Source organism: Monodon monoceros, unplaced genomic scaffold (assembly GCF_005190385.1).
Source record: "Monodon monoceros isolate NGI ecotype Baffin Bay Population unplaced genomic scaffold, NGI_Narwhal_1 Super_Scaffold_21, whole genome shotgun sequence".
NCBI lineage: Eukaryota > Metazoa > Chordata > Mammalia > Artiodactyla > Monodontidae > Monodon > Monodon monoceros.
Genome location: NW_021703778.1, coordinates 48,224,839 through 48,248,895, shown reverse-complemented (window position 1 = coordinate 48,248,895; position 24,057 = coordinate 48,224,839).

Genomic DNA, 24,057 nt, shown 5'->3' with positions numbered 1-24,057 from the left:
GGCATAACCCTAGTAATTTCTGAGCCCCCTCCTTGTGTTCACGTCTCTGTGTGACTTCTATGGGAATCACTTCCATGCTACAGTCCTACGAGGAGGAACAGACACCCCATTGAAATGAGGACATTAAGTTTCAAAGATCAAGTAGCCTGCCCAATGGCAGGACAGGAATTTAAATTTAGATCCTTTTAACTCAGAGCTATGATTTTGTAAATGAAGGCTGGAAAGGAAGGAAAGTGCTTGGCCACAGAGAAAGCAAAAACAGAATTACAAGCTGGGAGGTTTTACTCTTATTTTTCTTAACTAATACTTTTGACTGACCATAAAATAACACATTACACTGTAGAAAAATTTTAAATGCAAAAAACAAGTAAAATCATTAACTCAAGAAAATTGCTCACCAGTCTGTAAGCTGTCTGGAGGTCAGGATATTTTCTCTTTTGTTTACTGCTGAGTCCGAGCAACTAGAAGACTGAATCATTGGCACATTGAATGAATGGGAAATGACCTGAAATTCCACTACCTAAAGATAGGAACTATTTATATTTTCATGACTATTCTTCAAGAATTAGATCACTCAATCTATCATCTATCTATTATCTATCTATCTATCTATCTATCCATCTATCTCTGAGAAAGAGAGAAAACACACAATATAGGATTCAGTGATTGAGTTTATTTCATAACCTACTATTTATTTTTCCTTTCCTAGTAGACTGCTTTTCCTTTTGGGGAGGATTTGATTTCACTCACTCCAGTGAAGGATTATTTCCCTGTGGATTTGGTTGGGCTTGGATTTGGGGGGCCCACTTTATACCTTCCCCTCTTACACCTCCCTCTTCACTTCTCACAGCTTGGGGAGCTCCAGTCAAAGCTCAGAGAGTTTATTCCTACTGTGATGGAGGTCTTGGGTCCATTTTGCTGAGGAGAGTGGCCCTCATGCCAGGATAAAAGCAACTTTGCAGGAAGGGCTGTTGCCCTGAGTGTGGGATGTCTGCATGGATAGCAGAGCACACCCCGTCAGGGCCTGTTTTCTCCCCTGGCCTGGCTCCTCATACTGGGACTTCAGGGGGCCTTTTCTGGATTTAGCAGCCCCTTTGGAGGAAGACTACAGCCTGAGGAAGCTGGCCTATATGCATTATATGCAAACTTTGAAAATGCAGTCTTCTGGTCTGTTGTATTAGAAATTTCCCCAGATTAGAACACTTTCTTTTGATTTCAAATAACCCCCTCCTACGTAACAGTGGTGAGCTGTGAACTCTGACACAAATGAAGAATCCAATTTTCTTCGAACTGAAAAAAGGAAAAGTACTGTTAGTGAGTTTTCATCGTTAATTTGGCTTTTATAAAATATAAAACACTTGGTTATTGCAGTCCAAACAAACATCAACCTTGCAGTGAGGGACTGAGGCTGTGGAATACAAATCATTCTGACCAAGTGCATGAAATAAATTTGCCCCGTGTTCACATTTTACTAATGTAAACTCCAGTAAAAGACAAGGAACTATTTATAAAATCACAAGATACTGGAGCCCTGGGAAATGTTTTCCACCTTCTTTAAAGGGGAAGGAGCTGAGGCCCAGAGGGCCTAGTGACTTGCCTGAGGACCCCAGAGTCCCAGCCCATGCTCCGTTTCCCAAGCCCAGGAAGTCTGCTGAGCTTCAGATCTACCCCCTCCTTTGCCCAGCACAGGCTTTGGAGTCAAGCCTTTCCCAGGGCCCAGAAGGTCTGGCACCCTCCCTCACAACTCCCCCCAAGGCCTCAAACGTAGGCCATCAGCCTCAGACTGGGCATCTCATCCACAGTGTAAGACTCCTCTTTGCCTAGGCAACCACATCCATCTTAAGAAGCCAGGGAGTGTTGCAATGTGCCAAGAGCCCCATGAGATAGATAATGTGGTCATTTTACAGATGAAGAAACTGAGACTCAGGGGGATGAGGTTACTTGCTTAAGGAGAGGGTGGTGGGGATACAGGGCCTGTGTTCCATCTCAAGCTTGTGTCAAAGCTCTCTGTTTCTTTACCCGAATGTTCTACAGTCTCCACAAATGATAACGGCTACTGCCATTTACAGTTATATGCCAGGATTTGTGCTAAGAGCTCTACAAGTTGGTGATACTTAATATAATCCTCACAGCCACACTATGAAGTAAGGATTGAAGCAGGGGCAGAGGGCAGAGGGGGCAAGAGAGAGATGCAAGCCTGATCTAGCCTTTTCTGGCTGGGGACCACGCTGAAGTCTGGATGCCTTAATCTTGATGCAGACACCAGCCTCTGTGTGCCTCTGGACACAATGTGAGGATGATGATGCAGGCTTTGGCAGCACACCAGAGAAAGAGACTTCCTTTCTCTTCCCTCCCTTCTTAGAACGACAAACAAACAAAACTCTTGTTAATAGCTCAGGATGCCATAGCAAAATACCACAGACTGGGTGGCTTAAACAGCAGACATTTATTTTCTCACGGTGCTGGTGGTTGAGAAGTCCAAGGTCAAGGTGCTGGCAAATTCTGCTCTGGTGAGAGTCTCTTCCTGGCTTGTAGACAGCTGCCTATTCACTGTGTCATCATATGGCCTTTCCTGTGTGTGCATTCAAAAGCAGAGAGAGACAGAGAGACAGAGAGCACTCTGTTGTCTCTTCTTATAAGGGCACTAATCTGACCAGATAAGGCACCCACACTTTATGACCTCATTTTACCTTAATTGCTTCCTTAAAGGCTTCCTAGCCAAATACAGACACATTGGGTATTAGGGCTTCAATATACAGATTTTGGAAGGGGCACAAACCTTCTTCCATAACAACTGTCAACCTGCAAATGCCAACAAACAAGCCCAGCAATGTCCCATGGGTCCTCCTACTACTGTTGGGCTTTCAAAGCTTAGGGGGCTTCCAGCTTTGTCTGAATAATTTTTAAAAACATATTATTAAAATTCTGATTTCTTTCAAATTAACTTTCCAAACGTGGCACAGTTAGTCTTCTACTCTGGGTCAAGCCAAATCTGCCCAGGGTGCCCAGCCTGGCTGCCTGGAAGCAATGGTCATGTTCAAGGTCAAGAGTGTTCTTCTCACAATTGAGGCTTGTGATTGTGCAATGCATTTGCCATGATCTTAGCAAAAATAGACACTCTTCCCATGTCACTATGTTTGGGACTCCTCCTAGCACTTGCATCAGGAGTTACTGTTAACGTGACTTCATGAATATCATATGAGTTCATGTACATAAACAGTACCTTGCCCACAGTAGGCGTTTTAGAAGCGTGTGATGGTATCACTGGTGTTTTGTTATTATTGTTGGTTGTTGAACCTGTTCTCCAGTTTAATTCAATTCCATTTGATTAAAACCTTATTGACTGGCTACACTGTACTATGCTAAGCACTGGGGATGCAGTGTTAGATAACGCAGACATGGCCTCTAAATGCATGTTGTCTGAGGGTTATCAGAATAACACTGGAGCATAGTTGCTTGGACAGTTGGTAAGTGCCACACTCTCTTTGGAGGTAGCAAGGTGGACTAAGGGATGCACTGGGCCTCTCAGAAGGTCTAGGTTCTAGTCCCAGACCAGCTGCTGACCAGCTCTGTCACAGGGAGAAGGAAATCTCTGGCTTTAGTCCTTTCCTCTGTGATGGAAGGGCATATATATATATATATATATATATATATATATATATATATTCTCTAAGGCTTCCTTACTCTGGGTGCTCTCTGAGGTAAAGCATGAAGACATCCATGACAATGGACTTGTCTGTCCCAAAATATCTGCTACAAAATTATTTTTCAGTTCATCAGCTTCTGTAGATTAAATTTAGATTCAATTTGGGTCTATATATCATAAGATACAACATGTAAAAAAAAGGATCAATTTTCTAAACCGTTTGTCATTAGTGAATTCCAAATATCTAGATATTTAACTGATTTTGTTCACATATTTCCCATAATGAAGACAGAGCTGTCACTCACCATCTGGGTGAACTGTGATCCTTTGCCTGCCAACTTACAGTATAATCTTTTTAAGGATCATGCTGGATGGTTCTTAAGAAATGGCCCATCACCTGTAAGTAATCGCCATCTCGAATAGGACATCTTTTAGCTTTGACTTTGTACAATCCCACATGCAGGCAGTTTGAGACGAAATATATGAGAGCTTTCTTCTAGAAATGGAAGAGCCAAGAACCACACCAAAAGAGCAATGGAAACAGGAACTTCTAAGTGTCAGGCTTTAAGTCATCCTGGAAAACTGTTTATTTGCTGGTTTCTTTTCTGGTCCCCCAAGCTTGATGACAGATGACCATTGCAGCTCATGATGTTAACCTAGTTGCTAGAGTGATTAAGGGCCTGTGTTCTCCACAAATAATAGGTCTCATTCTGAGAGGTTTGACTATGGTAAAGTCTTTTAAGTTTTGATGAAGAACTCCTTGGCTTAGAGGTTCTACCTATACCCCGAATGAATGGAATTGTCTGACTGTTAGAGAAGACGTTTATCAACAGGTAAGAAACACACTCAAAAATGTCTTTTCTCACTTTGTGCACAGGCGTGTTCACTGAGAAGACTTTATAAGTATGTTTGGAATTTGCTGAATTCAGACAAACCTATGATATAATCATGCTGCTGATGAATTACACTCCACATCTCCATTCTTAGGGGTGGATACATCATGTTCTTAGTGGGTAGAGAAAATAGAGTACAGAGATACTTCCCACTTTTCCTAACTTTATTCAGTTATAAGTGACAACATGAGAGCCATAACCCATCATGATTTTCCCTTCTTTGAAGGCATTCTAACAGATACTAAGGGTCCTGAGAACTCACATCTATGTTAATATCTGCAAAGCTATGACATTTTGCCCCACTTCTAAAGAAGAAATCATTCATTTAACCTATTTTCAGTTGATTCAAAGCAATGAAAAATTTCCCCCAGAACTCTGTTTTACAACATTTCCAGAGAGAAAATAAGAAGAAAACTTCCTTTAATTCTAGGAACTTGGAAAATTCCAATAAAATTCTTTACAGCTGTGTTACCTGGAATCAAATTCTTTACCTTACAATACCATCTTTATATATTTTAGAAACATATTTCTATTTTTCTAAACTTAAATATTTACTAGCTTTCCCTTTCCATCATGAGCACCTGACTAATCTTAAGGAAAAGGCCATTTCATTGAGAACTTCAAAAGAACAGTGGCATTTGTAATGGAGTTTCTACTTCAGATTATTCCTCTGAGAATTTTGTTTGTGGAATCCCCTTTCCAAATGACTCTGTAGTGACCATCACACTAACATTACCCTAACATAAATTTCATTTTAAATTGTGAATCTTAGCAGTTTATCATCAATTCACAACTGGTACCATTTTGCATATTAAATGAAGAAAAGTAGCGGTGTATTTTTAAATGTGATTTACAAATTGCTTATGGTGTTGTTGATATATGTAACAAATGAAAAGAATCAACTCAAAACAAAAAACACTGAAAAAGTTAAATGGGTGTATGCTTTCTGCCTTGAATAGAAATTTCAAGCTTTTAACTTTTTTTCCATGTTAGTGCTCTAGAGAATTTTTGTTCTTCTTAGGTAAAAGTTAATTTTCTTTAAGGTGGGAAGACCATGTCTTCATTCATTATATGAATTCAGAAAATCACCAATACGATCAGTGGCTATAAAGTATTGCCTACTGCAGTAACCCTCAGACACTAAGCCATGAATTTCCCCCAAATCTTTTTGTTCCATAAGACTAGTTATTTTTTTTTCCTTTCTTTTGTCATATGACAAGCATCTCACAAGATCATGAGGATTGTACATCATCCATAATAATGTACATCCCTTTCTTTAAAGGTTACCATAGAATGAACAATTGATTTCCCTTCTTATTTAGCTTAAGTACTGGCAGGAATCAAGACATTTTTGTCATTACATCTTGCCAGCACCTGGCGTGGACAATGAACCCAGCGATGCTCAATCAACATAGGCTGAATGCAGTCAACTGGCTGATCAGAGAGAAAGAAAGCGTTCGTAGAGATGACTTTCCTGTCCCATTGCATAGTGTGTTGGGATCCCGACTCACAGGCTGAGGACCAAAATTGTGACAAGGCCACAGGAAGCTGAGTTGAAAAGGGCTCTCCTATACTTTCTGGGGTTTTCCAACAATGAACCCTCAGTCTTGTGTTCTCTCTGGTATTTGAAGGTAGAATATAGGAGGGTCTATTTGAATATAGGAGGGTCTATTTGTTTCAGAACAAACCAATCAGTGATAAAACCATTTAGAAAGCTCTTGGAATGTTAATTTGAACCTGGTCTTTGCTTTGGGGGACTTTCTGGGACCTTCCCCAGCATAACAGCCACTAATAGAGATATACTCTAGAGTTGGTTGTATTTGGTTTAGTTAGTTTTTAGTTATCTTGGTCTATAAACAGTAAATTAGAAATGAAATCATTTTTATACTGGAGTTTTAAAACTGAGCTGTAGGGCTTCCCTGGTGGTGCAGTGGCTGGGAGTCTGCCTGCTGATGCAGGGGACACGGGTTCATGCCCTGGTCTGGGAGGATCCCACATGCCGCGGAGCGGCTGGGCCCGTGAGCCATGGCCGCTGGGCCTGTGCGTCCGGATCCTCTGCTCTGCAACGGGAGAGGCCACAGCAGTGAGAGACCCACGTACCGCAAAAACAAAAAAACAAAACAAAAAACTGAGCTGTAGATTACACCTTCCATCATGGGTCTCTGGATTAGGGACCACTCAGCTTACACATGGGGACTTGAGCCTTTTTGAACACTTCTTAAGTGTCAGTTTACCAAATAAGAAAATAGTCTGCAAATATAGCAACCTCCCAGCATGCCAGATGCTCCTTCTTATCTAAGTCTCCTTTGAGGAGGCCAATCAAAGACTGCATTGATTTGTTTATGTTTCTGTTAAAAACAAATTTCCAGCCTTTCTTTTGCCACATAAAACATAAGGTTTCGTCCATAGAGAAGAACAATAAGGAATGATGAACTGAGTGTTGGGTGTAGCCTTGATGTGCAGTTGCCACACCTGAGCCAATGAGACAGACAATGAGAGAGGACTTTGTTAATTGTGTGTTAAGGTGGATTGCCTTTCTTCTGAGGATGGTTTTAGGATAGATCTGAAACAAATAGCCCCTTTGCCTCTTGTGAGGAATCAGGATGCACATGTGCGATGCAGTTATTTCCTCTCATAGATCCATAATGCTGACTGCACTTGGAAACATTGCCTGAAGATTGGGAGGAAAAATAAGAAATTTAGAACTTCTTTCTCTATGTATAGTATATGCACAAAATGCATGTTCACTCTTTAGAGTGTGGCAGTGTTTTTCTACTCACAGAGAAAACCAGCACATTTCCCAACTCTGATTGTTTTTCCTGTTTAGAAACTGTTGTGATGTTTATACATACCTCCCAAAATAGCTCGATATGAATTTTTTTTGAATAGCAATTTTTTGAGAAAAAGCAAAAGGAAATATTCACAGTAGAGGCAGTTTGCTTCTCTTACAATGGGGGGTTTGCCTAAAGAACATATTTCAGGTGTTGCAGGAACAAGCCCATTTTCTCTCAGCCTCCATCTCACATGCAGGTCAGCCTTCAGCCGCTTATTAATTTTTATGAGCAAGTTACAGACTTGGAGAAAGAGAGGTGGGGGCTTTGGTAATAGAGAAACAGAATGACCCACACTCTGGAAGATCAGGGAGAGTATTCTTTAACTATGAGCAATTGATTTTATTTTCAGTTTTAAGGATTTCATCTCTAACAAAAAGGATATACTAATTAATGGAGCTTTCTCTGTCACTGGTGGGTTAAGCCTTGCTGACAACATGTGATGGTTCCATAAGATCACAGTTCCCTTTTTATCAGCAGTAGAAGGATTAAAGGCACTTGGGTCATTCATTAACTCCTATCTCTCTTCCATATCACCTTGAAATCAAAGCGGAGAGAAATAGGATTAATAAACATTGGAAGAAAATCTCATCACACCATTCTCTCTTTATATAATATTTCCCTATCAAGCTCTGCTTCATGGTCAAAAATCAGTGCTTCTGTTGGCAATGAAAACTGCAATGCTGAAGTGTCTTTTTAAAATAGCTGGGATCATTGGAACACATAAGGAGAGCAAACCAATCTTGTGGTCAAGAGGCAATACATACAGGTGTGGATGGTGATATGGGGAGTAAAGCATGCCAGGAATTCAGACCTATGGGTTCCTAGTAGGAGCTTGCTTTCTCTGCTCTTACAATCTATTGCCCCCATCATGGTGAAAGACTCGGATCTAGCTTGCTAGCGAACAGCAGGGACTTGGTAAACTAACTTATACTTTCTCTTACAGGATGCACTGTGCTCTCCTGGATGCAACCACATCTACTCCTTACAATAGACAGTTGGTGTCTGCATCTTACAAGAGAATTAGAGCTCTGACAGGTGAAGTGAAGTGCCTATAGTCATGCAACTGGACTCTAGCCATTCCCATGGAAGCCAGATCTTTATCTCCAATCCAAGTTTTTTCTAAGATACAGAGGAAAGTGGAAAGAGAATGTCTCCTCTCACCCCCCACCAGCTGCACCACTTTGTCACCATCTGGCTATTCTTGAATCTTTTATCATATCCAATTTGGGGAAATTAGGATTTATAATATAGCCCCTGCTGCCCACTGGCTGAGTCAAGTTATGCTGCCTCTCTACCATATTTAAGTACGCCATAGACAAGACAAGGCTTCAAGTTCAGAGCATCAGGAATACGGTAGCAAAATGTCTCTCAGTTTTGGGCTGAACCCATCACTCATCTTCCTAAAACTGTATCTTCACCATCCATGGCCTTTTAGTAGCGAAAAGCTTCCATGATTGAAAGCAAAATTCCCGTGAGTTTATTGTCTAAGGTCAGGGGAGTGGCATAATATCATTTTTTATATTAAGAAAGTAAATGATTTTCATTGTAGGCAATCTGTATACTCTAACAATAAAAACAAGCAAATAGTTCACCTGCAATTTCACATTTATCTTATTCACTTTAAATCATTACCTGATGTTCATATCCTATTCATATTTTCCATATCATATGTTAAGAAATCCCATATAGTAGAAATCCTCTCTAATAGGGAAGAATGATTTTATATATTTATGTCTACTTTTTGTGATATATAAGCAGCTTTACTGAGAAATAATTGACAAAAAATAAATTGCATCTATTTAAAGTGTACCATTTGTTAATTTTTGACCCACAAATACATTTGTGGAACCATTGCACTATAAAGAGAATGAACACATCCATCGCTTTCAGAATTTCCTCATGCCCCTTTGAAATCCTTCTCTTCTTGCCTCTCCCACCTTCCATCCCCCATGTAAACATCAAGTTATTTTCTTACTATAGATTTGTTCATATTTTCTAGAATTTTATATAAATGAAATCCTGTAGTAGGAACTATTTTTTGGTCTCACTTCATTCACTCAGCATAATTTTTTTGATTCATCCATGTTGTGTATACCAACTGTTCATTTCATTCATTTTATGGATATACCACATTTGTTTATATATTCATCTGTTGAATATTTGAGTTGTTTCCAGTTTTTGACTATCAATACAGGCCATTGAATGAATACATAATTTATCTCAGGAAAATATCAAGGAAGTGAAATTGCTGAATCATGTGGTATATCAATGTTTAACAATTTAAGAACTTGCCAAACTGTTTTTCCAAAGTGATTCCACCATTCTGCATTCTCTCCAGTGTTGTAGGACAGTTCCAATCCTCCACATCATTGCCAAAACTTGAAATGGCCAGTCTTAATTTTAGCCAATCTAATAGGTATAAAAGTGATTTCTAAATGTAGTTTCAATTTTTATTTACCTAACAACTACTGGTGTTGTGCAAATTTTCTTGTCTTGTCATCCACATGTCTTTTCAAATATTACGTCTATTTTTAAAATGTGGTTATTTCCTATTTATCAAGTTTTGAAAAGTCTTTATATATTCTGGATACAAGTCTTTAGTAGTATGTGGTTTGAAAAATTTCTCCCCATTCTGTGACTAATGTTTTATTCCCCTGTGTCTTTCAAAAGAGCATAAGTTATTAATTTTGATGAAGTTAAAATTATCAAATTTTTATTTTATGAGGAGATAAACTAACATTCTTTTGGCAACACATCAAAGAAATCTTTGCTTAAACTAAATTTAACAAATATTTTCTCCCTTGTTTCTTCCTAGACATTTTGTAGTTAAATTTAGTCCTATGCTTCAGACTATTCTACAAAGCTATAGTAATCAAGACAGTATGGTACTGGCACAAAAACAGAAATATAGATCAATGGAACAGGATAGAAAGCTCAGAGATAAACCCATACACATATGGTCACCTTATTTTTGATAAAGGAGGCAAGAATATACAATGGAGAAAAGACAGCCTCTTCAATAAGTGGTGCTGAGAAAACTGGACAGCTACATGTAAAACAATGAAATTAGAACACTCCCTAACACCATACACAATAATAAACTCAAAATGGATTAAAAACCTAAATGTAAGGCCAGACTCTATAAAACTCTTAGAGGAAAACATAGGCGGAACACTCTATTACATAAATCTCAGCAAGATACTTTTTGACCCACCTCCTACAGAAATGGAAATAAAAACAAAAATAAACAAATGGGACCTAATGAAACTTCAAAGCTTTTGCACAGCAAAGTAAACCATAAACAAGATGAAAAGACAACTCACAGAATGGGAGGAAATATTTGCAAATGAAGCAACTGACAAAGGATTAATCCCCAAATTTTACAAGCAGCTCATGAAGCTCAATATCACAAAAACAAACAACCCAATCCAAAAATGGGCAGAAGACCTAAATAGACATTTCTCCAAAGAAGATATACAGATTGCCAACAAACACATGAAAGGATGCTCAACATCACTAATCATTAAAGAAATGCAAATCAAAACTACCATGAGGTACCACCTCACACCAGTCATAATGACCATCATGAAAAAATCTACAAACAATAAATGCTGGAGAGGGTGTGGAGAAAAGGGAACCCTCTTACACTGTTAGTGAGAATGTAAATTGATACAGCCACTATGGAAAACAGTATGGAGATTCCTTAAAAAACTAAAAATAGAACTACCATACGACCCAGCAATCCCACTACTGGACATATACCCTGAGAAAACCATAATTCAAAAAGAGTCATGTACCACAATGTTCATTGCAGCTCTATTTACAATAGCCAGGACATGGAAGCGACCTTAGTGTCCATTGACAGATGAATGGATAAAGAAGATGTGGCACATATACACAATGGAATATTACTCAGCCATAAAAAGAAACAAAATTGAGTTGTATGTAGTGAGATGGATGGACATAGAGTCTGTCATACAGAGTGAAGTAAGTCAGAAAGAGAAAAACAAATACCATATGCTAACACATATATATGGAATCTAAAATTTTAAAAAATGGTTCTGAAGTTCCTAGGGGCAGGACAGGAATAAAGACACAGACGTAGAGAATGGACTTGAAGACATGGGGAGGGGGAAAGCTAAGCTGGGATGAAGTGAGAGAGTGGTGTGGACATATATACACTACCAAGTGTAAAATAGATAGATAATGGGAAGTAGACACATAGCACAGGGAGATCAGCTCGGTACTTTCTGACCACCTAGAGGGGTGGGATAAGGAGGGTGGGAGGGAGATGCAAGAAGGAGGAGATATGGGTATATATGTTTATGTATAGCTGATTCACTTTATTATAAAGCAGAAACTAACACACCACTGTACAGCAGTTTTACTCCAATAAAGATGTAAAAAAAAAAACTTAGTTCTATGATCCATTCTAAGTTAATTGTTGTACATGGTGTAAGGTATATATCAAAATTTATTTATACATGGACATCAAATTATTCCAGCCTTGTAACTTTTTTTATTGAAGTATAGTTGATTTACAATGTTGTATTAGTTTCAGTTGCACAACAAACTGATTCAACATACATATATATATATTCTTTTTCAGATTCTTTTCCATTATAGATTATTACTGTAGGTCCTTGCTGTTTATCTGTTTTATATATAGTAGTATGTATCTGTGAATCCCAAACTCCTAATTTATCCCTCCCCCCTTTTCCTTTTGGTAACCATAAGTTTGTTTTCTATGTCTGTGAATCTATTTCTGTTTTGTAAATAAATTCATTTGTATCATTTTTTTAGATTCCACATATAATTGGAATTGTAAGATATTTGTCTTTCTCTGACTTACTTCACTTAGTATGATAATCTTTAGGTCCATCCATATTGCTGCAAATGGCATTATTTCATTCTTTTTTATGACTAATATTCCATTGTGCATATATACCACATCTTTATCCATTCATCTGTTGATGGACATTTAGTTTGCTTCCATGTCTTGGCTATTGTAAATAGTGCTGCAATGAACATTAGGGTGCATATATCTTTTTAAATTAGAGTTTTCATCTTTTCTGGATATATGTCCAGGAATGAGATTCCTGGATCATATGATAACTCTATTTTTAGTTGTTTAAGGAACCTATATACTTTTTTCCATAGTGGCTGCACCAATTTACATTCCCACCAACAGTGCAGGAAGTTTATTTTTCTCCACATCCTCTGCAGCAGTTATTATTTATAAGCTTTTTAATGATTGACATTCTGACTGGTGTGAGGTGATACCTCATTGCAGCTTTGATTTGCATTTCTCTAATAATTAGCGATGTTGAGCATCTTTTCATGTGCCTGTTGTCTAGCCCCATATCTTGAAAAGACTATTGTATCTCCAAATGAATTGCTTTTGTGTATTTGTCAAAAATAGTTGGCTACATATATGTCTGTATATTTCTGGACTCTGTTTACATCATGACCTATTTGCTTGTCCTGACATCAAAATTGCACTATCTTCATTACTGTAGCCTCATAATAAAATTTAGAATCAGATAGTGTCAGTCCTCCAAATTTGTTCTTTTATAAAGCTGTTTTGTCTATTCTGTATCTGTTTTATTTCTGCATGGATTTTAGAATCAGTTTGCCAACTTGTAAAATAAATTATCTTGGACTTTTGATTGGGCTCGTATTTATTCTACAGAACAATTTGTGAAGAACTGACTGCTTGATAATATTCAGTCTAGTGAACCATGAATCTGGCGCATCCCTCCATTTATTTAGGTCTTCTTTAATTTCTCCCAGCACTATTTTGTAAACTTTAGTGCACAGATCTTGCATATCTTTTGTCAGATTTATCTCATACTTTCATATTTTAAAATATTATAAATGTTATTGATTTTTTAAACTTCAAATTTATTTTTCATCATTGGAATATAGACTTGTAACTGATTTTGTTATTATGCTTACATCCTAGAAATTTACTAAACTCATGAAATAGTTCTATTAGCTTTTTGGTAGATTCCATGGGATTTCCAATGGAAAGGATTATGTTGTCTACAAATAAAGATACTCTTAATTGTTTCTTTTCAATATTAGTATTTTAAATTTATTTTTCTTGCCTATTGCACTGCCTAGAACCTTCAGTGCAATGTTGGGTAGAAGTGGTGTGAGTGGATATCCTTGTCTTCTTCCTGATCCTGGGGGAAAACCTTCAGTTTTTCACATTGAATATGATGTTAACTGTAGGTTTTGGTAGATGTTTTCTATCATGTAGAGAAAGTTCCCTTGTATTCCTAATATATTAATATCTTTTGACAGGGCTACATGTTCAATTTTGTCAAATGTTTTTCTGCACCTATTGAGGTGATTACATGATTTTCTATTTTTACTTGATAATATAGTAAGTTACATAAATTGATTTTCTAATATAAATCAACCTTGCATTCCGAGGACAAATCTCAATTGTTCTTGATATATCATATTTTTAACATATTGTTAGTAATTTTGCTAAAAATTTGTTTGAAATTTGCATCTACGTTAATGAGGGATATACTATAGTTTTCTTGTAATGTTTCTGTTATATTTTGATAGCAGGCCATTCTGGCTTCATAGAATGACTTGGGATTAATTTCCTCTTCTTCAGTTTTTCCAGAAGAACTCTTCTAGAATTGGTATTCTTTCTTTCTTGAATGTTTGATAGAATTCACAAAGTAAAGATATCTATAGTATTTATAATTAGAATAGTTAATTCTTTAATACATACTAAGTTATTCCAATTAATCAGTTTTTTCTTGAGTGAACTTTGATCATTTGTGTCTTTAAAGGAAATTTTCCACTTCATCTAACTTGTCAAATTTTTAGGCATAAAACTTTTTTAAAAACATTTATTATCCTTTTGATAACTGTATAATCTGTAGAGATGTCACTTCTCTCAATCCTGATTTTAGTAAATTTTTTTTCCTGATTAGTACGATTAGAGGTTTATCAATTCTATTGATTTTCTTAAATAACCAATTATTGACTTCATAGATTCTCCTTTGTTTGTATTTTCATTTTCATTGATTTCTAACCTGATCAGTATTATTTCATTTTTTTCTATTTGTTTTATGGTTTCTTTGCTTTTTTTTTGTCTGGTTCCTTAAGGTGGAGGCTGAGGTCACTAACTGAGACTTTTCATCTTTTCTAAAACAGGCCTTTAGTGTGATAAGTTTAACTTCAAGTAATGCTTTAAGATAACTTACAGATTAATATATGTTGTGTTTTAATTTTCATTCAGTTCAAAAATATTCTCTAACTTCTCTTTGAATTTTTTGAACCACATGTTATTTAGAAGTATGTTATTTATTATTAAATATGTGGGAATATTCCAGAGATCTTTATCTTATTGATTTCCAAGTTGATTCCATTTTGGCCAGAGAACATACTCTGTGATTTAAATCCTTTATAATTTATTGAAACTTGTTTTATGTTGCAGAGTATGGTATATCTTGGTAACTGTTCCACTGTGTGCTTGAAAAGAATGTATATTCTGTGCTCTGGGGTGGAGTGTTCTAAAAATATCAATGACATCTAGTTGGTTGATTGTGTTATTCAAACATATGATGTTACTGATATTTTATTTACTTGTTCTATAAATTATTGAGAGAGCAGTACTGTAATCTCTGACAACAGCTGTAAATGTCTGTTTTTCTTTGGCATGCTATCAGTTTTTCTTCATGTATCTTGAAGATCTCTTATTAAGTATATGCTATGGTCTGAATGTTTGTGTCTCCCCAAAATTACTATGTTGAAGCCTAATCCCCAATGTGAAGGTATTTGGAGGTGGAGCCTTTGGGAGATGATTAGGTCATGCAGGCAGAGCCCTTATGACTGGAATTAGTGCCCTTATAAAGGAGACCCCAAAGAGGTCTCCTGACCCTTCCACCATATAAAGACACACAAAAATGTTAGATGTCTATGAACAAGGAAGCAGGTTCTCACCAGGCAATGGATCTGCTGATGCCTTGATCTTGGACTTCTAGCCCTCAGAACAGTGAGAAATAAATTTCTATTGTTTGTAAGCTACCTAGTCTATGGTACTTTGTTATAGCAGCCTAACAAATTAAGACAGTACATAAAGTACATAATCATTTAGGCATGTTAGGTCCTCTTGATGAACTGACAGATTTACACAATGAAATCACATTTTTATGCCTGGCAATATTCTCTTTATTGAAATGAACTTTGATATAATACAGCCTCTTTGGCTTAAAAAAACAAACAAACTCCATAGCACATTTTAAAAGTAACAACTGTATTGAGATATTATTCAGTTATCATAAAATTCACCTGTTCTAAAGTGTAGAATTCAGTTTTTTTAGTATATTCATATAGTTGTGGAACTATGACATCATTTAATTTTAGAATGTTTTCATTACCTCCCAAAGAAACTCTATATCCATTAGTAATTACTCATTATCACCCCTCTCTCTAGCCTCTGGCAACAATAGTAAACTTTTTGTTTCTATGATTTGCCTATTCTGGATATTTTATATTTAGTCTAGATGGAATCTGGAATCATGGAGTATGTATTCTTGTGACTGGCTACTTTCATTTAGCATAACGTTTTCCAATGCATCTGTGTATCTTTCCATTCATTTAGGTTTTTCTTTTATGTCTTTTAGCAATATTTAGTAGTTTTCAGTGTATAAGTCAAACTTATATGATTAAATTTATTCTTAACTATTCAAATGTTTTTATGATAATCTAAGGAATTGTTTTATTTATTTAATTTAAATGTTTACTGATAGCATTTAGAAATACAATTGATTATTTTTTGAATATTGACCTTGTGTCCCATGGCTTTGCTGAAATTGTTTATTAGTTCTAATAGTGTGTGTGTGTGCATGTGCACACATGCATGCATGTATGTATGTATTTGGATTCCTTAGAATTTATTGTATACAAGAATATGTCATATGAGAATAGATATATTTTTACGTCTTCATTTATCATCTGGATGCCATTTATTTCCTTTTCTTTCCTAATTGCTCTGACTAGATTCTGCAGTACAATGTTGAATAGAAGTGAGAAGAGCAGATATTCTTATCTTGCTGTTTCCCTCCTTGATCTTAAGGGAAAATAATTCAATCAAACTTATTACCTGAAGGCTTTTGTGTATGCTCTGTATAAGGTTTAGTAAATTTTCTTCTATCCCTAGTTTTTTGTTTCTTTTTATCACCAATGTATGTGGATTTTTTCAAATACTTTCACATTATCTATTGAGATGATTATTTTTTTTTTTATTAATATGTTGTATTACACTGATTTGTTTTTTTGATGTTAAACCAGTTTTGCATTCCTTGGATAATCCTGCTTGGTCATGATGTATAATCCTTTATATGTTGCTGGTTTGGATGGTAGAGATTTTGTTGAGGATTTTTGTGTCTATATTCATAAGGGACATTGATCTTGTGATGTCTTTCCCTAGTTTTAGTGTCAAGGCAAGACATGGTCCTAGGGTTTCTCTCTGGAGACTTTCAAAATTATACTAATTTAGAGGGGAGACCTTCAGGATGACGGAGGAGTAAGACATGGAGATCACCTTCCTCCCCACAAATACATCAGAAATACATCTACACGTGGAACAACTCCTACAGAACACCTACTGAATGCTGGCAGAAGACGTCAGACTTCCAAAAAGGCAAGAAACTCCCCATGTACCTGGGTAGGGCAAAAAGAAAAAAGAAAAAAAAAACAGAGACAAAAGAATAGGGACGGGACCTGCACCAGTGGGAGGGAGCTGTGAAGGAGGAAAGGTTTCCACACACTAGGAAGCCTCTTCACTGGCGGAGATGGGACGTAGCAGGGATGGGGGGAAGCTTGGGAGCCATGGAGGAGAGCGCAGCAACAGGGGTGCAGAGGGAAAAGTGGAGAGATTCCCGCACAGAGGATCAGTGCCGACCAGCACTCACCAGCCTGAGAGGCTTGTCTGCTCACCCACTGGGACGGGTGGGGGCTGGGAGCTGAGGCTCTGGCTTTGGGGGTCAGATCCCAGGGAGAGGACTGGGGTTGGCTGCAGGAACACAGCCTGAAGGGGGCTAGTGCACCACAGCTAGCCAGGAGGGAGTATGGGAAAAAGTCTGGACCTGCCTAAGAAGCAAGAGACCATTGCTTTGGGGTGCGCAAGGAGAGAGGATTCAGAATACTGGCTAAATGAGCTCCAGAGACGGGAGCGAGCCACGGCTATCAGCGTGGACACCAGAGACGGGCATGAAACACTAAGGCTGCTGCCGCAGCCGCCAAGAAGCTGTGCAAGCACAGGTCACTATCCTCCCGGGAGCCTGTGCAGCCCACCACTGCCAGGGTCCCCTGATCCACGGACAACTTCCCGGGGAGAACACACAACACGCCTCAGGCTGTTGCAATGTCACGCTGACCTCTGCTGCCTCAGGATCGCCCCGCATTCCATACCCCTCCCTCCCTGCCAGCCTGAGTGAGCCAGAGTCCCCTAATCAGCTGTTTCTTTAACCCCGTCCTGTCTGGGCAGGAACAGGCATCTTCAGGTGACCTACATGCAGAGGTGGGGCCAATCAAAAGCTGAACTCCAGGAGCTGTGCAAAAAAATAAGAGAAAGGGAAATCTCTCCCAGCAGCCTCAGGAGCATTGGATTAAATCTCCAAAATTAACTTGAAGTACCCTGAGACTGTGGAATACCTGAACAGACAATGAATAATCCCAAAATTGAGGCAACGAACTTTGGGAGTAACTATAGACTTGGGGTTTGCTGTATGCAACTAACTGGTTTCTGGTTTTATGTTGATCTTAGTTTAGTATTCAGAGTTTATTATCATTGTTAGATTTGTTTATTGATTTGGTTGCTCTCTTCCTTTTTTTTAAAAAAAAATATATATACATATATATTTTTTCCTTTTTCTCTTTTTGTGAGTGTGTATGCGTATGCTTCTTTGTGTGATATTGTCTGTATAGCTTTGCTTTTACCATTTGTCCTAGGGTTCTGTCTGTCTGTTTTTTGTTTTTTTTTAATATAGTTTTTAGTGCTTGTTATCATTGGTGGATTTGATATTTGGTTTGGTTGCTCTCTGAATTCTTTCTTTCTTTTTTCTTTTTTTAAATTTTTTAATTGTTAATTTTTTTATTTTAATAACATTATTTCTTTTTATTTTATTTTTATCTTTCTTTCTTTCTTTTTTACTCCCTTTTCTTCAGAGCCATGTGGATGACAGGGTCTTGGAACCCCACTGGGTGTCAGCCCTGTGCCTCTGAGGTTGGAAAGCCAAGTTCAGGATATTGGTCCACCAGAGACCTCCCAGTTCCACATAATATCAAATGGTGAAAGCTCTCACAGAGATCTCCATCTCAACACTAAGACCCAGTGCCACTCAACAAACAGCAAGCTAAAGTGCTTGACACCCTATGCCAAACAACTAGCAAGACAGGAACACAACCCCAACCATTAGCAGAGAGGCTGCCTAAAATCATAATAAATTCACAGCGACCCCAAAACACACCAGCGGACACAGTCCTGCCCACCAGAAAGACAATATCCAGACTCATCCATCAGAGCACAGACACTAGTCCCCTCCACCAAAAAGCCTACACAACACACTGAACCAACCTTAGCCACTGAGGGCAGACACCAAAAACAATGGGAATTACACACCTGCAGCCTGTGAAAATGAGACCCCAAACACAGTAACTTAAGCAAAACAAGAAGACAGAAAAACACAAAACAGATGAAAGAGCAAGGTAAAAACCCACCAGACCAAACAAATGAAGGGGAAATAGGCAGTCTACCTGAAAAGGAATTCAGAGTAATGATAGTAAAGATGATCTAAAATCTTGGAAATAGAATGGAGAAAATACAAGAAATGTTTAACAAGGACTTAGAAGACCTAAAAAGCAAACAAACAATGATGAAGAACACAATAAATGAAATTAAAAATTCTCTAGAAGGAATCAATAGCAGAATAACTGAGGCAGAAGAATGGATAAGTGACCTGGAAGATAAAATAATGGAAATAACTACTGCAGAGCAGAATAAACAAAAAGGAATGGAAAGAACTGAGGATAGTCTTAGACACCTCTGGGACAAAATTAAATGCACCAACATTCTAATTATAGGGTTCCCAGAAGAACAAGAGAAAAAGAAAGGGACTGAGAAAATATTTGAAGAGATTATAGTTGAAAACTTCCCTATTTTGGGAAAGGAAATAGTCTATCAAGTCCAGGAAGTGCAGAGAGCCCCATACAGGATAAATCCAAGGAGAAACATGCCAAGACACATATTAATCAAATTATCAAAAATTAAATACAAAGAAAAAATATTAAATGCAACAAGGGAAAACCAACAAATAACATACAAGGGAATCCCCAGAAGGTTATCAGCTGATCTTTCAGCAGAAACTCTACAAACCAGATGGGAGTGGCAAGACATATTAAAGTGATGAAAGGGAAAAATCTACAACCAAGGTTACTCTACACAGCAAGAATCTCATTTAGATTAAATGGAGAAATTAAAACCTTTACAGACAAGCAAAAGCTAAGAGAATTCAGCACCACCACACCAGCTTTACAAGAAATGCTAAAGGAACTGCTCTAGGCAGGAAACACAAGAGAAGGAAAAGACCTACAATAACAAACCCAAAACTATTAAGAAAATGGTAATAGGAACATACATATGGATAATTACCTTAAAGGTAAATGGATTAAATGCTTCAACCAAAAGATATAGACTGGCTGAATGGATACAAAAAAAAGACCTGTATATGCTATCTACAAGAGACGTATTTCAGACCTAGGGACACATATAGACTAACAGTGAGAGGATGGAGAAAGATATTCCATGCAAATGGAAATCAAAAAAAGCTGGCATAGCAATTCTCATATCAGACAAAATAGACTTTCAAATAAAGACTATTACAAGAGGCAAACAAGGACACAACATAATGATCAAAGGATCAATCCAAGAAGAATATATAACAATTATAAATATTTATGCACCCAACATAGGAGCACCTCAATACATAAGGGAAATGCTAAGAGCCATAAAAGGGGAAATCGACAGTAACACAATCATAGTAGGGGACTTTAACACCCCACTTTCACCAATGGACAGATCATCCAAAATGAAAATAAATAAGGAAACATAAGTTTTAATTGATACATTAAACAAAATGGCCTTAATTGATATTTGTAGGGCATTCCATCCAAAAACAACAGAATACACATTCTTCTCAAGTGCTCATAGAACATTCTCCAGGACAATCATATCTTGGGTCACAAATCAAGCCTTGGTAAATTTAAGAAAATTGAAATTGTATCAAGTAACTTTTCAGACCACAACACTATGAGACTAGATATCAATTACAGGAAAAAAATCTGTAAAAAATACAAACACATGGAGTCTAAACAATACACTACTTAATAACCAAGAGATCACTGAGGAAATCAGAGAGGAAATAAAAAAAATACCTAGAAAAAAATGACAATCAAAACACGACAATCCACAAACTATGGGATGCATCAAAGCAGTTCTAAGAGGGAAGTTTATAGCAATACAATCCTACCTTAAGAAACAATTAACATCTCAAATAAAAAAACCTAACTTTATACCTACAGCAATTAGAGAAAGAAGAACAAAAAAACCCCAAGTTAACAGAGGGAAAGAAATCATAAAGATCAGATCAGAAATAAATAAAAAAGAAATGAAGGAAATGATAGCAAAGATCAATAAAACTAAAAGCTGGTTCTTTGAGAAGATAAACAAAATTGATAAACCATTAGCCAGACACATTAAGAAAAAAAAAGAAGACTCAAATCAATAGAATTAGAAATGAAAAAGAAGAAGTAACAACGGACGTTGTAGAAATACAAAGGATCATGAGCGCTTACTACAAGCAACTCTATGCCAATAAAATGGACAACCTGGAAGAAATGGACAAACTCTTAGAAATGCAAAACCTGCCAAGACTGAATCAGGAAGAAATAGAAAATATGAACAGACCAATCACAAGCACTGAAATTGAAACTGTGATTAAAAATCTTCCAACAAACAAAAGCCCAAGACCAGATGGCTTCATAGGTGAATTCTATCAAACATTTAGAGAAGAGCTGACACCTATCCTTCTCAAACTCTTCCAAAATATAGCAGAGGGAGGAATACTCCCAAACTCATTCTATGAGGCCACCATCACCCTGATACCAAAACCAGAAAAAGATGTCACAAAGAATGAAAACTACAGTCCAGTATCACCGATGAAAACAGATGCAAAAATCCTCAACAAAATACTAGCAAACAGAATCCAAAAGCACATTAAAAGGATCATACACCACGACCAAGTGGGGTTTAACTCAGGAATGGAAGGATTCTTCAATATATGCAAGTTAAACAATGTGATAAACCATATTAACAAACAGAAGGAGAAAAAAACATATGATCCTCTCAGTAGATGCAGAAAAAGCTTTTGAAAGAATTCAACACCCATTTATGATAAAAAAAACCTCCAGAAAGTAGGCATAAAGGGAACTAACCTCAACATATTAAAGGCCATATATGACAAACACAAAGCCAACATCTTTCTCAATGGTGAAAATCTGAAACCACTTCCTCTAAGATCAGGAACAAGACAAGGTTGTCCACTCTCATTACTATTATTCTACATAATTTTGGAAGTTTTAGCCACAACAATCAGAGAAGACAAAGAAATAAAAGGAATCCAAATCAGAACAAAAGAAGTAAAGCTGTCACTGTTTGCAGATGACATGATACTATACATAGAGAATCCTAAAGATGCTATCAGAAAACTACTAGAGCTAATCAATGAATTTGGTAAAGTAGCAGGATACAAAATTAATGCATAGAAATCTCTTGCATTCCTATACACTAATGATGAAAAATCTGAAAGAGAAATTAAGGAAACACTCCCATTTACCACTGCAACAAAAGGAATAAAATACCTAGGAATAAACCTACCTAAGGAGACAAATGACCTTTATGGAGAAAATTATAAGACACTGATGAAAGAAATTAAAGATGATACAAACAGATGGAGAGATATACCATGTTCTTGGATTGGAAGAATCAACATTGTGAAAATGACTCTACTACCCAAAGTAATCTACAGATTCAATGCAATCCTTATCAAACTATCAATGTCATTTTTCACAGAACTAGAACAAAAAATTTCACAATTTATATGGAAACACAAAAGACCCAGAATAGACAAAGCAATCTTGAGAAAGAAAAATGGAGCTGGAGGAATCAGTTTCCCGGACTTCAGATTATACTACAAAGCTACAGTAATCAAGACAGTATGGTATTGGCACAAAAACAGATATATAGATCACTGGAACAGGATAGAAAGCCCAGAGATAAACCCACGCACATATAGTCACCTTATTTTTGATAAAGGAGGCAAGAATATATAATGGAGAAATGACAGCCTCTTCAATAAGTGGTGTTGGGAAAACCGGACAGCTACATGTAAAAGAATGAAATTAGAATACTCCCTAACACCATACACAAAAATAAACTCAAAATGGATTAGAGACCTAAATGTTAGACCAGACACTATAAAACTCTTAGAGGAAAACATAGGCAGAATACTCTATGACATAAATCACAATGTGCTAACACATAAGTATGTAATCTAAAAAACAAGACAAAACAAAACAAAACAAAAAAACAAACAAAAAACGGTTCTGAAGAACCTAGGGGCAGGACAGGAATAAAGACATAGACGTTGAGAATGTACTTGAGGATATGGGGAGGGGCAAGGGTAAGCTGGGACGAAGTGAGAGAATGGCATGGACTTATATATACACTACCAAATGCAAAATATTTAGCCAGTGGGAAGCAGCCACATAGTGCAGGGAGATCAGCTTGGTGCTTTTTGACCACCTAGTGGGGTGGGATAGGGAGGGTGGGAGAGAGACGCAAGAGGGAGGAGATATCGGGATATATGTATATGTATAGCTGATTCCCTTTGTTATAAAGCAGAAACTAGCACACCATTGTAAAGGAATTAAACTCTAATAAAGATGTTAAAAATTATACTAATTTTATCTTTATGTCACTTTGCTCTATTCAGATATTTTTGCTGTTGTTGTTGAGTCATTTCTGGTCATTGTGTCTTTCTGGGAATTTGTCTACTTCATTGGGTTATCTAATGTGTTAGCATATAGTGTTCATAGTATTTCCTCATAATTCCTTTTATTTCTGTAAAGCTGGAATTTATGCCCCCTCTTTAATTCCTAATTTTAGTAGTTTAAGTCTTCTCCCTTTTTCCTGTTCAATCTAGCTAAGGCTTATCAGTGTTGTTGATCTTTACAAGGAACCATCTTTTGATATTATTAATTTTCCCTATGGTTTTTCTATTACCTACCTCATTTATGTCTATTCTATGACAATATTTCTTTTCTCATGTTTGCTTTAGTTTAGCTTGCTCTCTTTTTTTTAGTCTCTTAAGGTGGAAAATTAGGTTATTCATTTGAGATCTTTCTTGTTTTTTATTATATGTATTTACAATTATAAATTTTCCTGTAAGCATTGCTTTAGCTATATCCTATAAGTTTTTACATGTTTTGTTTTCCTTTTAATTCATCTCAAATTAATTTCTAATTTCCCTTGAGAGTTTCTCATTGATCCACTGGTTATTTGAGAATGTGCTGCTTAGAAAATTATAAGACACTA